The 13,997-nt window shown below is 27.8% G+C and overlaps 3 non-coding genes across 3 annotated transcripts; 1 reads left to right on the top strand and 2 right to left on the bottom strand.

Moving 5' to 3' along the window:
• Positions 1 to 2,656: 2,656 nt before the first annotated feature.
• Positions 2,657 to 2,729, bottom strand: TRNAR-ACG (transfer RNA arginine (anticodon ACG)). Its single transcript has one exon. It is a non-coding gene; the product is annotated as a tRNA-Arg (tRNA).
• Positions 2,730 to 3,495: 766 nt separating this feature from the next.
• Positions 3,496 to 3,568, bottom strand: TRNAR-ACG (transfer RNA arginine (anticodon ACG)). The gene has a single exon. It is a non-coding gene; the product is annotated as a tRNA-Arg (tRNA).
• Positions 3,569 to 12,218: 8,650 nt separating this feature from the next.
• On the top strand, positions 12,219 to 12,291 carry TRNAR-ACG (transfer RNA arginine (anticodon ACG)). Its single transcript has one exon. It is a non-coding gene; the product is annotated as a tRNA-Arg (tRNA).
• Positions 12,292 to 13,997: the final 1,706 nt, after the last annotated feature.

The raw sequence follows: 13,997 nt of genomic DNA, 5'->3' as shown, positions 1-13,997 counted from the left end.
GATCGGATGAATTTTGCTCCACCAAGAGGCTCCAGAGGTCAAATATGGGGATCGGTTTATATGGGGGCTGTATATAATTATGGACCAATTTTTGCATGGTTGTTAGACACTATATACTAACACAACGTACCAAATTTTAACCGGATCAGGTGAATTTTGTTCCTCCAAGATGCTCCGGAGGACAAATCAGGGGATCGATTTATTGGGGGGCTATATAATTATGGACCGATATGGACCAATTCTTGCATGGTTGTTAGAGATCATATACTAATCAATCGGATCGGATGAATTTAGCTCCTCCAAGAGGCTCCGGAGTTCAAATCTGGGGATCGGTTTATATGGGGGTTATATATAATTAGGGACCTATATTGACGAATTTTTGCATGGTTGTTAGAGACCATATACCAACACCATGTACCAAATTTCAACCGAATCGGATGAATTTTGCTCCTCCACGAGGTTCCGGAGGTCAAATCTTGGGACCGATTTATATGGGGGCTATATATAATTATGGACTGATATGAACCAATTTTTGCATGGTTGTTAGAGACCATATACCAACACCATGTACCAAATTTCAGTAAGATCGGATGAAATTTGCTTCTCTTTGAGGCTTCGCAAGCCAAATCTGGGGATCACTTTATATGGGGGCTATATATAAATATGGACCAATGTGGACCAATTTTTGCTTGGTTGTTAGAGCCATATACCAACACCATGTACCAAATTTCAACCGAATCGTATGAATTTTGCTCCTTCAAAAGGCTCCGGAGGTCAAATCTGGGGACCGATTTATATGGGGCTATATATAATTATGGACCTATGTGGACCAATTTTTCCATGGTTGTTAAAGACCATATAAAGGGTGATTCTTTTGAGGTTAGGATTTTCATGCATTAGTATTTGACAGATCACGTGGGATTTCAGACATGGTGTCAAAGAGAAAGATGCTCAGTATGCTTTGACATTTCATCATAAATAGACGAACGATCTGCCACAACGTCGAATTTTCAGTGAATGGGCCCTAGAAAAGTTGGCAGAAAATCCGCTTTTTTATCGACAAATTTTGTTCAGCGATGAGGCTCATTTCTGGTTGAATGGCTACGTAAATAAGCAAAATTGCCGCATTTGGAGTGAAGAGCAACCAGAAGCCGTTCAAGAACTGCCCATGCATCCCGAAAAATGCACTGTTTGGTGTGGTTTGTACGCTGGTGGAATCATTGGACCGTATTTTTTCAAAGATGCTGTTGGACGCAACGTTACGGTGAATGGCGATCGCTATCGTTCGATGCTAACAAACTTTTTGTTGCCAAAAATGGAAGAACTGAACTTGGTTGACATGTGGTTTCAACAAGATGGCGCTACATGCCACACAGCTCGCGATTCTATGGCCATTTTGAGGGAAAACTTCGGAGAACAATTCATCTCAAGAAATGGACCGGTAAGTTGGCCACCAAGATCATGCGATTTGACGCCTTTAGACTATTTTTTGTGGGGCTACGTCAAGTCTAAAGTCTACAGAAATAAGCCAGCAACTATTCCAGCTTTGGAAGACAACATTTCCGAAGAAATTCGGGCTATTCCGGCCGAAATGCTCGAAAAAGTTGCCCAAAATTGGACTTTCCGAATGGACCACCTAAGACGCAGCCGCGGTCAACATTTAAATGAAATTATCTTCAAAAAGTAAATGTCATGGACCAATCTAACGTTTCAAATAAAGAACCGATGAGATTTTGCAAATTTTATGCGTTTTTTTTAAAAAAAAAGTTATCAAGCTCTTAACAAATCACCCTTTACTAACACCATGTACCAAATTTCAGCCGGATCGGATGAAACTTGCTTCTCTTAGAGGCTCAGAAATCCAAATCGGGGGATCGGTTTATATGGGGACTATATATAATTATGGACTGATATGGACCAATTTTTGCTTGGTTGTTAGATACCATATACTAACACCATATACCAAATGTTAGCCAGATCGGATGAGATATGCATCTCTTAGAGGTTCCGCAAGCCAAATCTGAGGGTTCGTTTATATTGGGGCTATACGTAAAAGTGGTCCAATATGGCGCATTTTCAATACCATTCGACCTACATCAATAGCAACTACTTATGCCAAGTTTCAAGTCGATAGCTTGTTTCGTTCGGAAGTTAGCGTGATTTCAACAGACGGACGGACATTCTTAGATCGACTCAGAATTTCGCCACGACCCAGAATATATACTTTATGGGGTCTTCGAACAATATTTCGATATGTTACAAACGGAATGACAAAGTTAATATGCCCCCCATCCTATGGTGGAGGGTATAAAAAAAAACACAAAACAAAAATAGAAAAAATTTACACTAAAAAATTAAAAAAAAAAATATTTATTAAAATAAAATAAATTTAAATAACCCCGCTATGAACATAATAATGATGATAGAGTCTACAAAAATAAAAATAAAAAAGATTAAAAAATACACTAAAACATAAAAAAAAACTATATAATAAAATAAAATCAAACATTTGTAAATAACTTCGCTATGAACATAATAATGAGTCTACAATAAAAAATTATAAAAATAAATGTTAAAAAATATACTTAAAAAATACAAAAAATAAATTAGAGAAAATATAAGAAAAAATAAAAAAAAAAATATTAAAAAAAATCTTCGATCCTGCCAGGAGTCGAACCTGGAATCTTCTGATCCGTAGTCAGACGCGTTATCCATTGCGCCACAGGACCGTATAACAATCTACTATGGTACGCATTCGTTTATAAATGTATAGTGTTTAGTATTTATTGCACAATGGGCCCCATAATGTTAATGCTGTAGATCAATACACAGAACTTCTTTGATATGTAAAGTGATAAATTCTAAAAATAACCTTTTAAATTGAAATGGAATTTTTGATTAGAATTTTTGTTTTTTAAATTAGTGTAACTAAGTTCTCTTGGTATCTATTCATTATAATATATTAGTTTAGATAATTTAATTTTGTTTCTAGTTTTGTATCCATACTTCAATAGAAAATTAATAACAAATTTTTGTATTAAAATTTCATATAACATTTTTCAATATATACAAAAAAAAAACGTTTTAATAAAATGTCTATAAAAAAATCAAAGAAATATTTTTTAATATGGATCGATATGGACCAATTTTTGCATAATTGTTAGAGGATATATACTAACATCACGTAGCAATGACAAAGGGTGAAGTGTATAAATATTATAATTTTGAAATTAAATTATTTTGCAATAATAAAATTGAAAAAACTAAAACAAAAAATACCACAAAAATTAAAATATTACATTGTGTCTATTTTGAATAAAATTGTATAATAAATAAGGTCGATTTTTTTGGGAAAACTATTTTATATATATACAAGATCAGAATGCTCTTTGAAGGTGTTAGATACAAATACTTGGTGAAGGGTATAAATATTAAATTAAAATTTCAAATAAATAAAATATAATGGTTTGAATAAAATAAACAAAAATTCTCATTCGATCCTGCCAGGAGTCGAACCTGGAATCTTCTGATCCGTAGTCAGACGCGTTATCCATTGCGCCACAGGACCGTGCTCTAACAAATGCTCGCATATAAATAAATTCCGTTTATTCTCTTGCACAATGGGTAATTTTCTAATCAATGTTCTAAAAACAAATATATTATAAAATATTTGGGAAATTTTTAAACGAAAGCATAAAAACACATTTTCAGTAAAATATAATATTGACTAACTTTTATATAGAAAAACTATATTAAAATTAATATTTTCCATTTCCTATAAAAATTTGTATGGTTAGAGATTAGTTTAAAATTTATATGAAAATTTAAATTTAAATTTAAAATTTATATGAAAATTTTGGACAAAATATTTTTTTTTAAACTATATTTTTAAAATTGAAGTCTCAGAAGACAAACAAGAGACTCTATAAAAATAAATATTATAAACTTGCAAAAAATAACATCCCTTAAACACTATGCCACATCTATTGCCTTTGCGTGTATATAATAAATAAATTGCAACCATCAAAAAGGGAAAAATTACAATAAAATTCCCATTATAAAATACATCAAAGTAACGATTTATCAATCGTTCTAGTTTAGCGCTTACGAAATATTCACATACATACGAATATTTTCATGTGGAAATTCAGTTAAAGCTGAGTGAGTTCGAAAATGGCAGCACGTAATAATATAAAGAACTATAAAAATTAAATGGTGTATAAAAACCAATAAAAAAAAATTAAAAGGTTTTGCATTATTTGAAAACGAGAATGAATATAGTTTGGAAAAATTCTGAAGGCAAAATCATGAAAGGATATGAATTAAATTAAATTATATTGGATAGTAATGTTCAATCAATAAAAATGAACAATTAATAAAGAAATGAATATAATGAAATATTTCAAATATAATAAATTCAGAAAATTTCATATAGAAATAAAATTTTGAGAAAATTTCCTATAGAAATAAAATTTTGAGAAAATTTCTTTTAGAAATTAAATTTTGAGAAAATTTCGTATTAAAATTAAATTTTGGAAAATTTGTTATAGAAATGAAATTTTGAGAAGATTTCATTTCTATATGAATTTTTGATGAGATTTCTTATGGTCATAAAAATTTGATAGAATTTCTTATGGAGGTAAAATTTTGACAAAATTTCTTAGGGAAATAAAATTTTTACAAAATTTCGTATGGTCATAAAATTTTGACAAAATTTCTATGGTGATAAAATTTTAGACAAAAATTTCTTACGGAAATAAAATTTTGACAGAATTACCTATAAAAAAAAGAAATTTTCGGAAAATTTCCTATAGCAATGAAGTTTCGACAAGATTTCCTATAGAAATCAAATTTTGAGAAAATTTCCTATAGAAATGACATTTTGAAAAAATTTCCTACAGATAAGAAATGTTGACAAAATTTCCTGTAGAATGGCAATTTGACAAAATTTCGTATAGAAATGAAATTTTGAGAAAATTCCCTATAGAAATAAAATTTTGAAAAAGTTTCCAATAGAAATGAAATTTTGAAAAAGTTTCCAATAGAAATGAAATTTTGAGAAAATTTCGTATTAAAATTAAATTTTGGAAAATTTGTTATAGAAATGAAAAATTTGAGAAGATTTCATTTCTATATGAATTTTTGATAAAATTTCTTATGGTCATAAAATTTTGATAAAATTTCTTATGGAGCTAAAATTTTGACAAAATTTCTTAGGGAAATAAAATTTTGACAGAATTACCTATAAAAAAAGAAATTTTCGGAAAATTTCCTGTAGCAATGAAGTTTCGACAAGATTTCCTATAGAAATCAAATTTTGAGAAAATTTCCTATAGAAATGAAATTTTGAAAAAATTTCCTACAGATAAGAAATGCTGAGAAAATTTCTTGTAGAATGGAAATTTGACAAAATTTCGTATAGAAATGAAATTTTGAGAAAATTCCCTATAGAAATAAAATTTTGAAAAAGTTTCCAATAGAAATGAAATTTTGAGAAAATTTCGTATTAAAATTAAATTTTGGAAAATTTGTTATAGAAATGAAAAAATTGAGAAGATTTCATTTCTATATGAATTTTTGATGAAATTTTTTATGGTCATCAAATTTTGATAAAATTCGTATGGTCATAAAATTTTGACAAAATTTCTATGGTGAAAAAATTTTAGACAAAAATTTCTTATGGAAATAAAATTTTGACAGAATTACCTATAAAAAAAGAAATTTTCGTAAAACTTCCTATAGCAATGAAGTTTCGACAAGATTTCCTATAGAAATCAAATTTTGAGAAAATTTCTTATAGAAATGAAATTTTGAAAAAATTTCCTGCAGATAAAAAATGTTGACAAAATTTCCTGTAGAATGGAAATTTGACAAAATTTCGTATAGAAATGAAATTTTGAGAAAATTTCTTATAGAAATAAAATTTTGAGAAAATTTCCTATAGTAATTAAATTTTGAGAAAATTTCGTATTAAAATTAAATTTTGGAAAATTTGTAATAGAAATGAAATTTTGAGAAGATTTCATTTCTACATGATTTTATAGTCTTCAAATTTTGATAAAATTTCTTAGGGAAATAAAATTTTTACAAAATTTCGTATGGTCATAAAATTTTGACAAAATTTCTATGGTGATAAAATTTTAGACAAAAATTTCTTATGGAAATAAAATTTTTACAGAATTACCAATAAAAAAAAAGAAATTTTCGGAAAATTTCCTATAGCAATGAGATTCCGACAAGATTTCGTATAGAAATCAAATTTTGAGAAAATTTCCTATAGAAATAAAATTTTGAAAATATTTCCTACAGATAAGAAATGTTGACAAAATTTCCTATAGAATGGAAATTTAACAAAATTTCGTATAGAAACCAAATTTTGAGAAAATTTCTAATAACGATGAAATTTTCAGAAAATTTCTTATAGAAATGAAACTTTCAGAAAATTTCCTATAGAAATGAAATTTTCAGAAAATTTCTTATAGAAATGAAATTTTAAGAAAATTTCCTATAGCAATGAAATTTTCAGAAATTTTTCTATAGAAATATAATTTTAAAAAAGTTTCCTATAGAAATGAAATTTTCAGAAATTTTCCAATAGAAATGAAATTTTGACAAAATTTCCTATAGAATGCAATTTTGACACAATTTCCTATAGAATGGAATTTGGACAAAATTTCTTATAACAATGAAATTTTGAGAAAATTTCTTATAGAAATGAAATTTTGAGAAAATTTCTTATAGAAATGAAATCTTAAGAAAATTTCTTATAGAAATGAAATTTTGAGAAAAATTCTATGGAAATTAAATTATGAGAAAATTTTCTACAGAAATAAAATTTTCCTATAGAATTTTGAGAAATTTTCCTATAGAAATGAAATTTTGAGAAAATTTCCGATAGATAAGAAATTTTGAGAAAATTTCCTATAGATAAGAAATTTTGAGAAAATTTCCTATAGATATTAAATTTTGACAAAATTTCCTATAGAGATGAAATTTAAAAAAAAAAATCCTATAAGAATGAAATCTTGAAAAAAAAATTCTTATAGAAATGAAATTTAGAGAAAATTTCCTATTTTATTTTGTAAAAAAAAAATCCTATAAAAATTAAATTTAAAAAAAGTGTACAGAAATGAAATTTTGACAAAATTTCTAATAGAAATAAAATTTTGACAAAATTTCCTATAAAAATAAGATTTTGACAAAAAAATTTTATAGAAATGAAATTTTGATAAAATTTCCTATAGAAATCAAATTCCAATAAAATTTCCTATAGGAATGAAATTTTGATAAAATTTCCTATGGCAAAGAAATTTTTAAATAAATTATTCATTTAATAATATAATACATTTTAATTTTATTTGTTTTTGTTATTTAAAATTTGAATATAACCATAACCGCTGGTCGAATAAAGTTAAGAGAACATGCCCTAGAAATTATGATTAAATTAACTCAATACTTTTATTTATATGTCCTTCCTTTCTCAAAACCATTTCGCTTCCTGTCGTTACTAGCCTTTGAACTCTAGCAAAGGATAGTGTAAAAATTGTTACTTTATGTTTATATACAGTTTCATCATACAAAGCTAAAAGACAATATAATTTCCGCTGTCAACATCATTGTTAAAGAGGATGTTGTAGAAAGACTGCCTGCCACAGGATACACTATGGATGTCATCAGTGCTTTGGGCTCGTGCATACATACATATAGTATGTATCATGCAATCACCTCATATCCTTCTATGAAATATGATAAAGTAGTTAACATATGACAATGTAAAGTGTCCTCCCTCTCCCTTCAGCCCCATCGACTTTCATGGCAATAAGTTTTCGTCCAGCAGTGATTCTTTGAACAAAGCAAAAGACAATGTCCATTTCCTACTCTCACACACAGAGTGTTGGTATGGAATTTTGTAACTATTTGAGATGTATGCTATACACAAAATATTTGGAATATCCAATGAATGGCATATGTGGATGGTTAGGTCAATGGGGAGATTAACTGACCACTGGAATTGATTGGTTGATGAACAATTTCTCAAGTTGGTGCTATTTTGTCTTCGTGGAATTGTATTATCATGGGGGCTTGGTAGCCTGCATTTATTGCTTTGTAATGCTCCACAATACGTGAAGTATAAAACATGGAAGTTACACTCAAGCTATGGACCTTCGAGGAGAAAGAGCGATAGGGCAAAGTTACGAAGGTTTTGTAGGATTTCAATTGCCAAATTTATATCCCAAAATCCTAATGGCTGCGATATATCTTAAAGGTGTGTGTAATTGCCCTACTTGCGAAAGCAGGAGCCACCAATAGGACGGCTGCCAAGACAGCGAAAGTGACTTTGAACATTGTGCTTCAAAGTTAATCAAAGAGAAACTATGATCCATTTTTTTTTTCTATAAAAAATTTTGTCAAAATTTTATTTCTATAGAAAATTTTGTCATAATTTTATTTTATAGAAAATTTTGTCAAAACTTTATTTCTATAGAAAATTTTGTCAAAATTTTATTTCTATAGAAAATTTTGTCAAAATTTTATTTCTATAGAAAATTTTGTCAAAATTTTATTTCTATAGAACATTTTGTCATAATTTTATTTCTATAGAAAATTTTGTCAAAACTTTATTTCTATAGAAAATTTTGTCAAAATTTTATTTCTATAGAAAATTTTGTCCAAATTTTATTTCTATAGAGAATTTTTGCAAAATTTTATTTCCATAGAAAATGTTGTAAAAATTTTATTTCTACAGACAATTTTGTAAAAATTTTATTTCCATAGAAAATTTTGTCAAAATTTTATTTCTATAGAAAATTTTGTCAAAATTTTATTTCTATAGAAAATTTTGTCAAAATTTTATTCCTATAGAGAATTTTTGCAAAATTTTATTTCTATAGAAAATTTTGTTAAAATTTTATTTCCATAGAAAATGTTGTAAAAATTTTATTTCTACAGACAGTTTTGTAAAAATTTTATTTCCATAGAATATTTTGTCAAAATTTTATTTCTATAGAAAATTTTGTCAAAATTTTATTTCTATGGAAAGTTTTGTAAAAATTTTATTTCCATTGAAAATTTTGTCAAAGTTTTTTTATAGAAAATTTTGTCAAAATTTTATTTCTATGGAAAATGTTATCAAAATTTTATTTCTCTAGAATTTTTTTAAAAATTTTATTTCTATAGAAAATTTTGTCAATTTTTTCTATAGAAGATTTTATCAAAATGTTAGTTCTATAGAACATTTTGTCAAAATTTTATTTCTATAGAAAATTTTTTCAAAATTTTATTTCTATAAAAAATTTTGTCAACATTTTATTTCTATAGAAAATGTTATCAAAATTTTATATCTCTCGAAAATTTTTTAAAAATTTTATTTCTATAGAAAATTTTGTCAAAATTTTATTTCTATATCAAATTTTTTAAAAATTTTATTTCTATAGAAAATTTTGTCAATTTTTTTTTTCTATAGAAAATCTTATCAAAATTTTATTTCTATAGAAAATTTTGGCAAAATTTTATTCCTACAGAATGTTTTGTAAAAATTTTATTTCCACAGAAAATTTTGTCAAAATTTTATGTCTATAACAATTTTTTTCAAAACTTTATTTCTATAGAAAGTTTTGTCAATTTTTTTCTATAGAAAATTTTATCAAAATTTTATTTCTACAGAAAATATTTGCAAAAATTTAATTTATAAAACATTTTGTCAAAATTTTATTTCTATAACAAATTTTTTTCAAAATTTTATTTCTATAGAAAATTTTGTCAAAAAAATGTTGTCAAAAATTTATTTCTATGGAAATTTTTTTCAAAATTGTATTTCTATAGCATTTTTTTTCAAAATTTTATTTTTTTTTTCTCAAATTTTTTTTTCTCAAATTTTTATTTCCATAGACAATTTTTGCAAAAATTTAATTTTTATAGAACATTTTGTCGAAAGGAATAAAGTTTTATTAAGATTTTATTTCTATAGAAAATTTTGTCATATAGAAAATTTTGTCAAAATTTTATTTCTATAGACAATTTGGCAAAATTTTATTTCCATAGAAAATGTTGTCAAAATTTTATTTCTACAGAAAATTTTGTAAAAATTTTATTTCCATAGAACATTTTGTCAAAATGTTATTTCTATAGAAAATGTTTGCAAAAATTTAATTTCTATAGAAAATTTTGTCAAAATTTTATTTCTACAGAAAGTTTTGTAAAAATTTTATTTCCATAGAAAATTTTGTCAATTTTTTTTTTTGTATAGAAAATGTTATCATACTTTTACTTCTATAGAAAATTTCGTCAAAATTATATTTCTATAGAAAATTTCGTCAAAATTATATTTCTATAGAAAATTTCGTCAAAATGTTATTTCTATAGAAAATTTTGTCAAAATTTTATTTCTATGGAAAATTTTGTCAAAATTGTATTTCTATAGCAAATTTTGTTGAAATTTTTATTTCCATGGGAAATGTTATCAAAATTTTATTTCTCTAGAAAATTTTGTAAAAATTTTATTTCTACCGAAAGTTTTGTAAACATTTTATTTCCATATAAAATTGTGTCAAATTTTGTTTTATAGAAAATTTTGTCAAAATTTTATTTCTATAGAAAATTTTGTCAAAATTTTATTTCAATAGAAAGTTTTGTAAAAATTTTATTTCCATAGAAAACTTTGTCAATTTTTTTTTATAGAAAATTTTATCAAAATGTTATTTCTATAGAAAATTTTTTCAAAATTTTATTTCTATAAAAATGTTATCAAAATTTTATTTCTCCAGAAATTTTTTTAAAAATTTTATTTCTACAGAAAATTTTGTCAATTGTTTTTTCTATAGAAAATTTTATCAAAACTTTATTTCTTTAGAAAATTTTGTCAAAATTGTATTTCTACAGCAAATTTTGTTGAAATTTTATTTTGAAACTTTTGTCACAATTTTAGTTCTATAGAAAATTTTGTCAAAATTTTATTTCTATATAAACTTTCGTAAACATTTTATTTCTATAAAAATGTTGTCATTTCTATAAAAAATTTTGCTTTTCTCAATATTGTTTTTCCCTGACTTTAACCATTCCTTCCACGGTTATATTGACAAAATTGTTGCCATGCACAAAAAGTAGTTACCGAAAAAATCAACCACAATTTCAGTTACATCCAACCCTAGAGGATATGTAGCTCTCCTGCAATCACATGGCTCACATAACAGCGTTTATATCCCAAACGAAACAAACCAACCAACAACCAGGCATTCATTCATTCATCCATGCATCCAACCATGGAACAAACCAACCATTCATCCTGGTAACCATTATAATAACGTTGATTTCCAACCCGATGCTCCAATGACTTTATGATGAACACAATATACGTAGATCCTGTATAATTTTTCACATCTCTTTTTCTTGTTTACTGCATCCAACATTCGATGGATGGATGGATGGTTGATTGGTTTTTGGTTGGAAAGATGACTGGATACCAAACACCGCATTCCATATAACCATGGTGATATGTGCTTTTTACCATTTTGATAGTGTGTTGCATATGTATATATATATATGTATTTTATTTTTCAAAATATAAATATAATCAGTTGTTTTTTAGAGAAGAATATAAAGAATAAGTTTTAAAAAAAATATCCAGACATGGTCTATTTTATGCAATTTCCAATTCATATGAATAACGCGATGCAGGGAATTTCAAAAAAAAATATAAAGTAAATAGTACTGATTCGATTTTGACTATGAAAGTAGCCATTTACCATGAAATATAGTTAATTATTAGCATATGGAAAAATTAAATGAAAAGAAAATGTTGATAAGGAACTGATCATCCAAGGAGGATACTGATAATCGAACTTATAAATCCGAAAGTCGAGGAATTATTATTATTAAGTTATTCAAATTTGTATACCCATGTTTCCAAACTAGATGTATAAGCAAGTCTTCATGTCTATCTCAGAAAAGCTGGAACTGACAATAGTGAACAAATCCCTTTTCCCCAATGCCATATATGAATCCAATTTGTAGCAACTAATGTATACCACATCCACTACATCATTCTGATTTAGACGCTCTGAACAAGCAAATTTGATGGAATAGGAACAGGTGTAGTTGCACTTTCTAGCCAAGCAAAGCAATTAGCACGAAGAGGAATTGCATCTAATTGCATTTCCCCACATGCAAATATCTTATGCAGATTTTTTTGCCACATTAGTAATGGCAATATATTAAACTATGGTCCTGTGGCGCAATGGATAACGCGTCTGACTACGGATCAGAAGATTCCAGGTTCGACTCCTGGCAGGATCGCTTTTAGGTGGTTTCGCACTGGATTTTGTTAGTTCATAAAGGTTTTACCATTAAAAGGTGTTATTTTGCTATGCAAAGAAACCTGTGATTTTCTATTTGTCAACTGTTAAAGAATAAAATATTCAAAGTACAGCATATTATAAAGTTGCCGAAATTCGGTACATTGCGCCGTACATTCAAGCAAAAACAGTCACATAAAATTGCATAAACGCCATGGCGTAGTCGTATTAGGTCTGTTCGCGTACTTTTCCTAGCAAGAGAAACTAGCAAGAGAGTAAGAGTGTACTTTCTTTGCTTAAAATTGCTGACAAGTACGCGAACGACATCCAGTAACTATTTGCGCATTCAAAATTTCAGCTTCTAAAAAAAATGAATCATATTTTTTTGAACATCCAATTGGTGGTTAAATTGTAAGGGCCGATGTTGAATGTGAACCACACCTAAACGCCAAGTTTTTTTCCGAATTTTATTTGACATTTCTCTATTTCAGACTTACTCAATTTGAACCATGGAGAGATACACAATCCAACAACGTGTTAAATGGTTCCAAGAAATGGCAACAGTGGATGATCAATTTTCGAAGAAAATCATGATGAGGTACATTTTCACCTCAGTGGATTCGTCAATAAACAGAATTGCCGCATTTGGGCGAATGAGAATCCAAGAGTGATTGTCGAAAAACCAATGCACCCACAAAGAGTGACTGTTTGGTGCGGTTTATGGGCTGGCGGTATCATCGGGCCGTATTTTTTCCAAAATGAAGCCGGTCAGGCAGTTACTGTGATTGGTGTTCGCTATCGTGAGATGATAACGAACTTTTTATGGCTCGAATTGGAAGATATGGATGTGGACCATATGTGGTTTCAGCAGGACGGTGCCACTTGCCACACAGCTAACGAAACAATGGCTCTTTTGCGCAACAAATTCAATGGCCGTGTTATCTCACGTAATGGCGATGTCAATTGGCCGCCAAGATCATGTGATTTGACACCGTTGGACTTTTTTCTTTGGGGTTATTTGAAAGAAAAGGTATACGTCGATAAGCCAGCAACAATTCAAGAGCTAAAGGATGAGATAATTCGGCACATTAACGGCATAGAACCTCCATTATGCCTCAGCGAAAATTTGGACCATCGGATGAAGGTGTGCCACCGAGGTAGCGGCGCCCATTTGGCCGATATTTTGTTCCATACATAATTGAATAATACCAATATATCATAATAAAATAAAATTACAATAATTTCCTAAATAGTTTGTGTTTTATTCAAAATCAACATCGGCCCTTCAAAATTTTTACCACCCTTTAGTTGCGGAATGTAAACGTACTAGCGCTTTGGCAACGTATGCAATGTTTTGCAAGTTTTTACTGGGGAAAAATCTCCAGCAAAAACTAGCAGTTTCTCTATAATGATAACTATCAAATGTAGTCTCTCTCCGGCCCTCTTTTGCTGGCTTTTTGGTGTCAACGAACGACTTCCAGCAAAAATTTGTGATAATTATCAAAAATTATCGGGTTCTCCAATGGAGCTATCGTCTGCAGACTTTGAAATTCCTAAATATGTTGGAGCCTCTGAAATTTTTTCCCAAGATGGTTGTGATGATTTTATATCAGACGTGAACATTTTTGGGAAAATTTGTTTTTTAAAAACGGAAACCTAAACTCATATGCTTCTTTTGTATTACCTTTCGATACCGGGAATTTGGTT

Source organism: Haematobia irritans, chromosome 5, assembly GCF_050003625.1.
Source record: "Haematobia irritans isolate KBUSLIRL chromosome 5, ASM5000362v1, whole genome shotgun sequence".
NCBI lineage: Eukaryota > Metazoa > Arthropoda > Insecta > Diptera > Muscidae > Haematobia > Haematobia irritans.
The sequence above is the reverse complement of the archived record's forward strand: the minus strand, read 5'-3'. Positions and strand labels throughout refer to the sequence as shown.